Source organism: Cydia amplana, chromosome 5 (assembly GCF_948474715.1).
Source record: "Cydia amplana chromosome 5, ilCydAmpl1.1, whole genome shotgun sequence".
NCBI classification, from domain to species: domain Eukaryota; kingdom Metazoa; phylum Arthropoda; class Insecta; order Lepidoptera; family Tortricidae; genus Cydia; species Cydia amplana.
In genome coordinates this window covers 20,155,681-20,169,600 of record NC_086073.1, presented here as the reverse complement: position 1 = coordinate 20,169,600, position 13,920 = coordinate 20,155,681, and positions in this window count along the sequence as shown.

Below are 13,920 nucleotides of genomic sequence, written 5' to 3'. Positions count from 1 at the left end.
TTTTTGGAAAACTTGGTTAACGCCTTCGTTATATACGTAAAAATTTTAATTGTCCCTTTATCTTTTCGAATTTGCAGTATTTTCCTATATAAATGGTCTTATTTTTTAAGGTAAGCCCCCAGATCCTGAAGTTAAATGAGTTTGTATGCATAAAGAACTTTACACATCATTCTGAAATATAGCAGCGAACACCAGGGACGCCGCTATACGTGAGACACGATGAAAACGGATTGAAGGTGTGTAAAGCTCTTAAGTTGAAATGAAGTTACATACTTACATATGATATTGGAATTGTGGTCCAGTTAAGTCGGTGTCTTCATTTAAGGGTCATTCCTCAAAAATCTCATTTCCCTGGCCACAGCACCTATTGGCTAATTCCCAGGAAATTCCGCTTTCTTAGCATCTCATTTTTGGTGACTGTGTGACCCGTGCCAAGTCCCATCTACAACCAAAACTGTTTCGCGGAATCTCTTGGGAATTTGCGAATAGGTATAGCCAGGGGAATGAGATTGCTGAGTAATGAAATGACTGATTATATCATTACCACTGTTATATTAGTCCACTCAATCAAAAGTCTAATTTTAATCTAAATCACTTGAAACTTCAAAGTAATCTAAGATTCACGAAGATTTCTAAACAAGTTTTTAGTTAAAGAGAAACTAATGACTTTAGAAGCTCACTTGGAAAGCTATCAAAACTTAAATCTTTGTTTAATTTTGTGAAACAATGTTTTGTTTTCCGTAACTGGGTTACAGTTACTTCTTTTATGAATTGCAATATTAAAATATCAGTTTTATTAAAAATTTTGTTGATTGAATAGCTTTGTAAGTTATCCGCCGATTCATTTTGCTATTTTTATTTACACCCAGCTATAAAAATGCATGGCCTCGATTGAATTTTATTCATAATATATGTCCAAGCAATTTTTCAGCTCGCACTAACAAATCGAGTTTTTCACAATTTCACATTCTCACCAGGCGGCCTAGCCAAGGTGACAATCGCTTGCGCTTCGCCATCGAATCGCTTTGTGTCTCTCTATCATTCTTCTATATTAGTGTGACAGTGACAGTTACGTTTCGTTCGCTACGGAGCGTAAGCGATTGGCATGTTGTCTACGGGGCCAGTACCTCGTAAAGACTGCCGTACGTTAAAGTTTTAATCGTTAATTAAGTTTTAAATGATAATAAACGAAAGTGCAGGTTGAAATCGACTTTTTAATTGTTTTAATAATAAATTTACTGTACCTCAAATTGCTTGCGCTTTTTAATTGTTTTAATTTTAATTACTTGTACAGTTTAAATAGTTAAATAGTTTATTTTAAACCTTGTTATTTTGGTTATTTGTTTAGTTAGTTACAAAACTGATACCCAGGCTCCGTCGATTACTTGGTACTCGTCATCGGGCGTTATTACACTATTTGTTTGCAATTTCACAATTCTTATAGTTTATTTTAAACCTTGTTATTTTGGTTATTTGTTTAGTTAGTTACAAGACTGCCCTGGTCGGGCCACGTCGCGGGACTGGCGGCCAATTAAAGAGTTACGGAACACGCGAATAGATGGAGGCATGCGACGGAACCTTTAAACTGACTCTGTAAATAGGGGTTCGGTTTTCAATTCATATAAGATGGTGAATCTGTTGAATCGATGATTTGTAAGTCATATTTACTTATACCGAGCGTGTCCTGTGACACGACCATAAAATTAAACTGTATTTGAAATGACCAACATTTTTTGTTCATCGACTTTTTCAACTACTAAGACTATTTCATAGTAAATCAATATAGTCTTCAATCACACACATCATTGTGATTAACGTTAATTATCACGCTTTGTTACACAATAATGAAATTCTCAATACATTGCGTCTTAGAATAAACTTTAAAGTGTACTAACTCAGAACACACTATTTTAAAAAGTTGCTGAACAAATGTTGGTCAGTTTGAGGAGTATAGCCTACAGTTTAATTGACCGAAGCGTAGCGAAGGTCTACGTTTTGACTCGGGCATTTTGTTAAATTATACAACGGGACTTAATCGCGTATCTAAGTTAAAATAAGTAAGTTTTAATAATGTGTAAAAATCGTGAAAGTTTAAATCAGTGTTCGGGCATTTTGCTTTTGTATGTCCGGATGTTCTCCTCTACAGGTCACAATTCTCAACCGATTCTTGTGAAATTTTGTGACCAGATTATATGAGTAAATAAATTTTTTTTGTCGATCCCGTTTTTGGAAATTTTCAAAAATGGAGGAGTTGTGATACCTCGCGCTTAAACAAATAGTCGTATCGATATCATAAGAGTATTTTCTTTTTGAGACATATTTACATAGTAAATGGCAAAAAATGCAGAAGAATTGTATTACTGGTTTAGGCGGTATTTAGATATTTAGTTTGAACTCGAGAATGAGAAGCCGAATTTCGTCAGCATAGCTAAGAACTATCATGGCGCATTTTGTAAACAATCGCTTTTTTTGTTTGCACACAGAAAGTCTGGGTTTGATCCCCAGTAAGACATAACTTTTTGTATTTTTTTTCACTTAAACTTCGTATTTTTTTTTAATAAATTAAAATCTTTGTATTGTTGATTGATCAAACCGCTGTGTGGCGCTGTCATCGTGCACGGTCCCAATAAGCTATGCTCGCGAGGTCTACAGCTCACAGAGCCACTAGTTTATTGCTTCTGTTATAAGCCACACCCGGTATATTAAGATGGTGAATCTGTTAAATCGATGACTTATAGGTAAGTCATATTCACTATACATCGAGTCTGTGCGGAAAGAAAAGAGTTGTGAAATGTATGGGATCCAATACATTCTACGACTCTTCTCTTTCCGCACAGACTATCATCTTATATCGACCACTAGTTTCTGCCCGCGACTTTGTCTGCTTGGTATGATAATTATGATTGATAACAACTTTGGCCTTAAACTATCTCCTTACCAAGTTTCATCTCAATCTGTTCAGCGGTTTAAGCGTGAAGAGGTAACAGACAGACAACTAGACAAAGTTACTAAAGTTAGGTACTTTCGCATTTAAAGCATAAAAAGGCATTGCATGCAACACACCTTTGTTGCCATAGGAATAAGGATATGTTGCGATAGGCCACTGAATAGTAATTGGCCACTCTTAACAATAAGGTTTCAAGTGGCTTGTTTCTTTCCGATTTGTTAGGAGTGGCCAATTGGATACTTTCCTCTACATAAAATAAATTATTTCACACCGTGTACGAAGTAAAGCACCAGATAATTCGTAAAAAAACATAGATAACAGATATTTTTAAACACAATTTCTATTTAATAAATCGGATAGAAATATAAAAAGCGGCCAAGTGCGAGTCGGACTCGCCCATGAAGGGTTCCGTATTTAGGCGATTTATGACGTATTAAAAAAAAACTACTTACTAGATCTCGTTCAAACCAATTTTCGGTGGAAGTTTACATGGTAATGTACATCGTATATTTTTTTAGTTTTATCATTCTCTTATTTTAGAAGTTACAGGGGGGGACGCACATTTTACCACTTTGGAAGTGTCTCTCGCGCAAACTATTCAGTTTAGAAAAAAATGATATTAGAAACCTCAATATAATTTTTGAAGACCTATCCATAGACACCCCACACGTATGGGTTTGATGAAAAAAAAATTTTTGAGTTTCAGTTCGAAGTATGGGGAACCCCAAAAAATTATTGTTTTTTTTTTTCTATTTTTGTGTGAAAATCTTAATGCTGTTCACAGAATACATCTACTTACCAAGTTTCAACAGTATAGTTCTTATAGTTTCGGAGAAAAGTGGCTGTGACATACGGACGGACAGACAGACGGACAGACGGACAGACAGACAGACAGACAGACAGACAGACATGACGAATCTATAAGGGTTCCGTTTTTTGCCATTTGGCTACGGAACCCTAAAAAGTAGGTGACGTAACTATATTCGTTTTCATATCGTTTTGACAGTTCAATTACTATGTAGTGGCCACTTTAACAGTCACCTATACTTTTCCACTTTGGCTATGACAGGAGTAAGGACAGTCATCACAACCTCCTTTATTGTATACAGGATGGTTTATAGAGCCCCTATCGGTCTGGATTGGTTATGGATCGCGTCTGGAAAGAGCCCCAGAGTGATTAATAGAGCCACAGACAACGTAGAGACAGATAGTGCGTTTCATGCTACCCAGATTTTGGTAGAGATCGCTTTTGAGGCATAACGGCTCATTTTGATGGGTTGGCTGATTTGATAACCTCAGTAATAAGCCCTTAAACTGATGTTGATCTTTGGTACTCTCAGCAATTTTCTTTGTTTTCAATTTTGCTTATTGGTGACTTCTTGTACTTATCTAAAGCTACATAAACTAATTACAGGACTAGATATACCTTATCCTATTGTAGGGACAAAGTTTCAGAGCAATCTAGCTAATCGTTTTAAAATGAGAGCAAAACTACGTTTGTATGGAGAACCGCGAGCTTGCTGGTGACTAGAAAAGTAACAGTCAATAGGGAATATTACGCGAAACTCTGCGTAGGGGGCGCCACTTCCACAAACCGTCACAACCTATAAGGGTCCACCACAAACGAGAGAGTCGAAATTTTGTTATCTAACCTCTCTATCACTGTTGCATATTCGAGCTATAAAGAGGCAGATAGCCGAGTTTCGATTTCTCGTTTCCCGGTAAGCCCTTTGTAAACAAACCGCCTTGATGTATCAATTCAATATCAATGTCATATTTTGTTAGTAATAGTAGCAGTTGCACCGCCCACAATCTTTCTGCTTTGCCTTAAGGTTGACTGGTAGAGAATGCTTTTGGCATTAGGTCCGCCTTTTGTACGATAAGTTTTTCTTTTGTGCAATAAAGTTTAAATAAATAAAAATAACTTAAATATATCTAAATACTAAAATATTTTAATCTAAAAGACCTCCGCGAGTTGTACCGGGTGCAAAGGTGCCCATGACACTTGCCGCGTTGCCACGTTGGATAGCGATGGCCAGCCTTTGCACCAGGTACGAACCCGCGCGAGCATCAGAGGTCCTCTCCCTAATTCTACGTCCCACCTCTCTTATAAAAGCTAGTCAGACCCCCAACATCCCGTTACCTCGAAGGCGAGTGGTACAAAATAATAATTCGCCCCAAGGTCGGAATATTTTATCCTCTTTCTTAACCTTTTGTATAATATAAATAAAGTTTTCATCTAATAAATAAATAAATATTTTATTATCTGTGAAAACTTGTGAAAAAACAGTTTAAGGCACAGTACGCATAAGTTACTATGATTTACGATGGATGCTGTTGCTGCACTCTGGCGGCAGAACATCGCAGTAATAGCCCCTATTGTTAATCCACATGGTTCCTCTGTGAAAGTACTCTGTGACGTGAGCCGGTGTCGAGTGACGCCGCTGCGATAATTGGATGTGCGTCTGTGTTGACAGCTTAGAATTCTGTGGGCAAAGAGGTATTAACCGTAATAGAGAAGTGTAGTCTGAGTAAAAAAAACCCAGTAGGTACAATCAAGTGTAAAAATATGGCACTCATTATACTCAAAAATATGTCCCATAGCTCTTATGTCAGAGAATTAAGAACTATGGGACATGTTTGAGTAAGTTATATGCACCCATATTTTTACATTTGACAAATAAAAAAATTTACCGCTACGGGCAATAGTCGAACTTGCGACCCTTCGGAACACCCCTCCGAATCCTCCGATCGCTCTTAAACAAACTGACGGGTTACCGCGAAAACCGAAATTCGCAAATTGCGGGGATCTTTCTCTTTTACTCCATTGAAGGCGTAATTAGAATGACAGAGAAAAATTCTCGCAATTTGCGAACTTCGATTTTTGCGGTTATAGCCCTGAGCATTTTCAGAAGTATTAGAAAAATGGCATTTCGTAAGTGGCATTCTCGTGGAAACCGCTACTCTTGGTACTGAGTGTATATGGCATGAACCAGGTTACCTGTTCTTGTATTTAGTTAACTGTTTTTGTACACGCATGTACAGTCAGAGCGGCCAAGGTGTTCACAATATCTGAACACGCACTCTAACGCCCTGCATGGCAATAGAGCGCCTTAGCCGCTTTGATATATCTGATGGTGCCTGTACCGTGTCTGGGTAACGAAAGAAAAACTTAAATGCGATATGTGAAAGCATTAAAAAAACTTTGATTCTTAATTTAAAGTGTTTATTATTTATATAACTAAATACAAAACATTTAGGACTAAAGTGACTATCTCAGACTTTAACTACTTGCGTGTCTGATCTTTTTTTTATTTACAGTCGAGTTCATTAATTTATATTTATATGTGTATATTTTTGATCATTTTGCAATGGGTTCCGATGAAGAAATGTATATGTCGGCGGCTGATCGTAAGATCAGGCAGATCGTAATGTTCCTGTGTAATGTTTAGACGATAGTGACATTAAACAATACAGTGTGTGGCCTGTAACACGGGCGAAAAATTAAAACGTAGATTCTACTCCTCAAACTAGACAATGTTTGTTCAGCGACTTTTAAAAATAACTTGTGGTTTGGATTTTAAAACACTTTAAAATGTATTCGAACACGCAATGTATTACGAAATTGATTATGCCGTACATTGATATAGTATAAAGAACTGGATACCCAATCAGCCGCCAAAAATGGCCCCACAAAAGTGATGTCAAAACAGATCTTGCATTACTTTTTCGTTTAGTCTTGTTTGAAACGCTCAAATGTGAAGTTGTCAACAATTACGAAATGTGCCGTTAAAATATGTAAAAATAACAATGATAAAGCAAGGAAAAAGGATGGAATGTATTTCTTTCGGTTAGTTCTTTGGATAGCATTACATAATTTATGTAATCTGGTGGTAATTTTATGGTTTTGAATAAATTAATTTGTTAGTACCAAAGAAGGGATGTCAAGGAACAAAATTCTAATGAATCGATGTGAGGTCAATATTTTATTTTATTTTTATATGGAATTCATAAGAAATAATATTATGTTTAAATTGAAGATTTCCAAGAAAACCTATGCGACGTGCAAAGTGGACTGCTATTTAATTATAGCAAGAGATAGGGGTGATGCAGTTTTAAACAAGGCAAAACGGCACTTGTATGTTCGGCCCATTTCCCTGTTTCCGACATACGAGGGGCGTTCAAAATATTCTCGGTATTGATATCTTACAACCTCTTCTAAAATTTCTTTCGTTACTGGCCGCTAAGGTTTATTCATTGACATTAAAAAAAGTATAATTCGAAGCGAGATGTTCTTTTGTTTTTCTGCAATTGCTGAACAAACATGAACATCATGTGGGAATTGACAATGTTAACTAAATTAGAACATCGATGCGTGATAAAATTCTTGACAAAACAGGGTAAAAATCAAAAAACCATAAAAGAGGAAATGGATTGTGTTTACCGTGAGTCTGCTCCTTCTTTATCTACCATTCAAAAGTGGTCAAGCGAGTTTAAACGTGGAAGGGAGAGTGTTGAAGACGACCCTAGACCTGGCCGGCCTGTAGTAGCTACTTCACAAGAAAATATTGATAAAGTGGAAAAACTTATATTGGAAGATGGTCGAGTGAAGGTAAAATCTATAGCACAAGTAACCAATCTCTCTATTGGTACCGTACATGATATTATCCATGACCATCTTAATATGTCAAAAGTAAGTGCAAGATGGGTTCCGCGAATGCTGACTCGGCTTCTAAAAGACATGCGTGTAGCTTGTTGTTCCGATTTTATTGACCTGTGCGGTGAAAATCCTGATGAGGTGCTGCAAAGAATAGTTACTGGAGATGAAACCTGGGTTCATCATTATGACCCAGAGAGTAAACAAGAGTCCATGCAGTGGCACATTAAGGGTTCAGCTCATCCCAAGAAGTTCAAGGTCATCCCTTCAGCTGGCAAGGTCATGGCCCCGATATTTTGGGATTGTGAAGGAGTATTACTGATCGATTATAAAGAAAAAGGTGTAAATATCACAGGACAGTACTACGCTAACATTCTACGTCAATTAAAGGATGCAATCAAAGAAAAGAGGCGAGGAAAGTTAACCAAAGGTGTTATGCTTCTGCATGACAACGCCCCCGTCCATACTGCTCATATTGCCAAGGCAGCTATTGTTGAATGTGGGTTTGAAACTGTTACTCACCCACCGTATAGTCCGGACTTAGCCCCCAGCGACTTCTTTTTGTTCCCCAATCTTAAAAAGGATCTGCGTGGAAATAAATTTTCCGATGATGAAGCATTGAAGGCGGCAGTGGAGGAGCATTTTTACACCAAAGATAAAAAATATTTTTATGCAGGATTAAAAAAAATAATTGATCGATCTTTTAAGTGTATGAACATAGGGGGGGAGTATATTAAAAAATAAAAATATCAAACTTTTCGTACTTGTTTGTTTTCATTCTCATACCGAGAATATTTTGAACACCCCTCGTATACACCACCAATAAGGGCTTATATCGACTAACTGTAAATGCTAAACCTGTCGGAACACAGTGACAACCACAGGATTTTTTTTATAAAGTAGGTAGACTTTATAAAAAAAATCCAATCAGTATCTAAATTTCCCCGTGCACCCGTGCTATAAGTAAATGTAGATCTTAAATACACAGTTATTTAATAAGTAGAATTTATTTCAAGGAAATTAGTATTTAAAGACGTATACTTACGAATTAAAAATTTAATTTGTTAGAATTTGAACCACGAATTAATTTTATTTGAGCTTCCGATTAAATTAAATTTGTTTTATTTATTACTTCAATTGGTTTTCCTGTACAGTAATACATATTAAAGTGTACCAAAGTGACTCCATTCGTTCATTATTCTCGTTTGACGTTGTTTGACGTAAATACGTTACGTTTAGTGCCATCGGACTAAATTTTTTAACAGTGTTGGTACTTATGTTTGCAAATTTGACACTTAATGCTTACGACATTAAGCTCTTTTCTGTACGAAACATTTATCTTGACTCAAAATTTACGTAAGCGTTTTTATCATCAATGCAAATGGTGCGAAACGTCATTGGGATCCACATTTCTTGACGTTTTTGTTCTGCTTTGTGTGTCTATTTCTTTTATATTAAGTCAGTGTGCCTGTACGGTGACAAGGCAAGACAGGCAAAGTCAATTAGACGGAATTGAAAGTACATTGAAAATATTATTTAGTTTGTTTGAAAAAGGGACAATGTTAAGACTACATCATTTCAAAAAGTTGTTTAACAAAAGTTTTATTGTTTGAGGAGTAGAATCTACGTTTTAATTATTCGCCCGAGTTACAGGCCACACACTGTATATAGGTAGGATAGGTTCGTTAGGTTGCTTTAGATGCCCGAAGGGCAAACTGCCCAGGAATAGGAGCCCCGCGTAGCGGGGCTCCGTCGACTCAGGGAACGGGTCAAAGATTTTCACGTTTCACGATATGCCTAGGAATTTCACGATATGCCTGATCTTACGATCGGCCGCCGACATATACATACTTATTTACGAAATCGACTGTGCTTGCAATATTTTCCAAATAACGTATTTATATGTACATTATGTACGCTTAGGTAACATTTAGGTATATGTAGAAAAAAATATATCTCTTTTTAAGTAAGTATATACATAGCTATTAAAAATGCATGCTGTAGATGAGTTTCTTGCCTCGTTCCATACGCTTGTGTTGATGCTGAGTTGCTGACTGTACATATCATATAAAACAAAGTCGCTTCCCGCTGTCTGTCCCTATGTTCCTATGTATGCTTAGATCTTTAAAACTAGCAACGGATTTTGATGCGGTTTTTTTAATAGATAGAGTCAAGAGAAATGTTTATGGTAGGTATAATTTGTTAACCCGTGCGAAGCCGGGGCGGGTCGCTAGTATATTATATTATAATGGCGACTGTATATATACTTGTTGCCCAAAGGTTGTTGGCGACATCAAGATTTTATTAAATAAAATCTTGGCGACAACCTATGATGGTGGACATTCGATGCAACTTACCTATACGTGTCGGCGACCGATCGTAAAATCAGGCAGATCATGAAATTCCTAGGCATATCGTGAATCGAGAAAATCATTGTCTCGTTACCTGAGTCGACGGAGCCCCGTAGGGTCCTATTTCTGGACAGTTTGCCATAGAGGCCCTAAGGGGCTTAAGGGCCATCTGAAGCAACCTAACGAACCTCTGTTGGTGTAATGTGACTACCGTCAAAATATTATAGACGGACTTTACGATCTGCCTGATTTTACGATCGGCCGCAGACATACATACATCATAGACTTTATTTTCTGAAGGCCAATTCCAAATAAATTCTTAATGTACATTTAATTTTAAAAAGTAAAATTTAAAATTAGCTATTTCTTCCTACAAAAATATACATTAATATTTAAAGTCATGTTTTTAGATTAATGCCCTAGTTTTATCATAAGCCATATATTATAGACTTTTTGGTTTCCACAGTCAGTTAAAAAACACAAGCTACAATATTAAATACATTGAAACCCAATTTCACTTGCACTTGGCCGAGATTCACCTACGTTTTAACAATATTTTAGATCAATATTTCGAATTTTAATTGCTTACGAGGGGTGTTCAAAATATTCTCGGTATGAGAATGAAAACAAACAAGTACGAAAAGTTTTATTTTTCAATATACTCCCCCCCTATGTTCATACACTTAAAAGATCGATCAATTATTTTTTTTAATCCCTCGTAAAAATATTTTTTATCTTTCGTGTAAAAATGCTCCTCCACTGCCGCCTTCAATGCTTCATCGTCAGAAAATTTATTTCCACGCAGATCCTTTTTAAGATTGGGGAGCAAAAAGAAGTCGCTGGGGGCTAAGTCCGGACTATACGGTGGGTGAGTAACAGTTTTAAACCCACATTCAACAATAGCTGCCTTGGCAATATGAGCAGTATGGACGGGGGCGTTGTCGTGCAGAAGCAGAATATCTTTGGTTAACTTTCCTCGCCTCTTTTCTTTAATTACATCCTTTAATTGACGTAGAATGTTAGCGTAGTACTGTCCTGTGATATTTACACCTTTTTCTTTATAATCGATTAGTAATACTCCTTCACAATCCCAAAATATCGTGGCCATGAACTTGCCAGCTGAAGGGATGACCTTGAACTTCTTGGGATGAGCTGAACCCTTAATGTGCCACTGCATGGACTCTTGTTTACTCTCTGGGTCATAATGATGAACCCAGGTTTCATCTCCAGTAACTATTCTTTGCAGCACCTCATCAGGATTTTCACCGCACAGGTCAATAAAATCGGAACAACAAGCTACACGCATGTCTTTTAGAAGCCGAGTCAGCATTCGCGGAACCCATCTTGCACTTACTTTTGACATATTAAGATGGTCATGGATAATATCATGTACGGTACCAATAGAGAGATTGGTTACTTGTGCTATAGATTTTACCTTCACTCGACCATCTTCCAATATAAGTTTTTCCACTTTATCAATATTTTCTTGTGAAGTAGCTACTACAGGCCGGCCAGGTCTAGGGTCATCTTCAATACTCTCCCTTCCGCGTTTAAACTTGCTTGACCACTTTTGAATGGTAGATAAAGAAGGAGCAGACTCACGGTAAACACAATCCATTTCCTCTTTTATGTTTTTTTGATTTTTACCCTGTTTTGTCAAGAATTTTATCACGCATCGATGTTCTAATTTAGTTAACATTGTCAATTCGCACATGATGTTCATGTTTGTTCAGCAATTGCAGAAAAACAAAAGACTATCTCGGTTCGAATTATACTTTTTTTTAATGTCAATGAATAAACCTTAGCGGCCAGTAACGAAAGAAATTTTAGAAGAGGTCGTAAGATATCAATACCGAGAATATTTTGAACGCCCCTCGTATTTATTGCATAAACAAAACTTATTATAATTTTAATATTATCTAATATCTTCAGTTGTTTTTCCGAGTCCGTAATGCCCTTGCATAAGGGCAACCTGTAACAAGTTAAAATAAATTGATTGTTAAATGATAAAATTCAATATAAGAAAATAATCATGAGCAGGGGTCGGACAAAAAGTGCGGATGACGTAAAAATGACGTAATCTTGCACACAGGATGATGTTTGAGTTTGTATTTAAACTTCCGTGTGACATGTAGTAACAAAGTAGTATTAATGAAGTAACAAAATAATCGTAAATAAATCCATGGAATTAATAATACAGGTGGTAGGGTGATGTAGTGAATAAAATAAATTTCACGAAACTTGTTACCATAAGGTATAATTATTTGAAATTAGTTAGAACACTTAGAACAAGTCTGTGGGATCCTCAGATAAATAGGTTTAATAGTCAAAAGTGGGAACAGTAGGTAAGATTAGTAAAAATAAAAAAAGATAATTTGATGTTATTCTACTTTTATAGCTAAATTTTAGCTAAATATAATCGTGAAGATACAATAGCTAAACAATAACGAAGTCAATTTATTGTTCATCTGATTGACAATGTGTCAGTCAAAAACGTACTTACTCATTTCAAGTGGCGATATCGTTTAATAAAGAGGTTGATAAATGATAAGTGATAATTGTTTATGAAAATCAAAAATACTATTTGAAATCATCCTATAAGTGGTTTGACGTCATCCGCACTTTTTGTCCGACCCCTGATCATGAGCGAGGAACTCAAAAAGCATGAGTTGCAAATGACATGATTGATGTTTGATGTTTGACGTTAGCCGCCGCATTACTGCCGAGATAATTACGTTGAACCTATCACTATTTTTTTCAATTTTGGACAGATACTAATGCCTCAGCAGTGTCGCAATATACGGCAAACGTGACCAGCCCAGTCCCACTTCATCAGCTTGGCCGGTAATTGAATAAAGTCGGTTAAGAATAAAACAAAGAATAAATCGGCGCAGCGCTCTTCCAAACATTAACCGAGTCGGCGTTTAAACTTAACCGATGTTTTGCATTACGGCGGCGCGCGCCGGCTCGAAGGGCCTACTGCAGCCGCGTCTGGCGCTTCGTAAACCACGCCCGCTAGTTCTTCCCTCCCCGCTAACACGCACACATGGAAACGCTTCGCGCCGCACGTGAAGTTTGTGTGACCTTTTAGCACCATCTAACGTTACAGAAGTTAACTACCATTATACGTGGTCGCTGCGGTCGGCCAGAAACTTAAATTCGGAAAAAATTGAAACAGATGGCGTTGTTACTTGTTCATAATAGCAAACAATAAAATAATTAATTCATAAACCTGCATATTTATTGTTGTTTTGGAAGATGTTAACATCATAGAAGCAGCAGCGTATATAGCATATAAGTTAAGAGTATTGATAATAAGAAAATAGCACAAGAACAGAAAAGAGATTATTTTTGATAAAATATGATGAAAACAGATTTACTTGATTACGCTCACCTGACTTTGCGGTCACTAAATGCAAATTTCAACCTTATTGTTATGGGGTTACAATAACCCTGGGGTTGCAGGCGTCCATGGTCGTTATTATTATAAATGCTTTGGTTGAAATGCTTTTTAACCCTCGAATTTTTCATAGGTACAGTCACCTGCAATAATATGTTACTCTTCGACGGCCGCAAAAATATGTGACACGCTCTTATGGCTCTACAAATAAGATCTAACATGATCTACCGCAAAACGGCCTTCGGTGTGTAACATATTATTGCAGCTGACTGTACTCGTATTCATTGTTGTATAGGTAGGTATTAATATCTTTTATCCGATCGATTTGCATTTATTTGAAATAAATCACAGTGTTTAGTAATTATATGTTTTATTGAATAAGAGATTATTTAGGTATGTAAGGAATACAGGGTGCCTTTTTGAAACAGTCATTTTTAGGGTTCCGTAGCCAAATGGCAAAAAACGGAACCCTTATAGATTCGTCATGTCTGTCTGTCCGTCCGTATGTCACAGTCACTTTTTTCCGAAACTATAAGAACTATACTGTTGAAACTTGGTAAGTAGA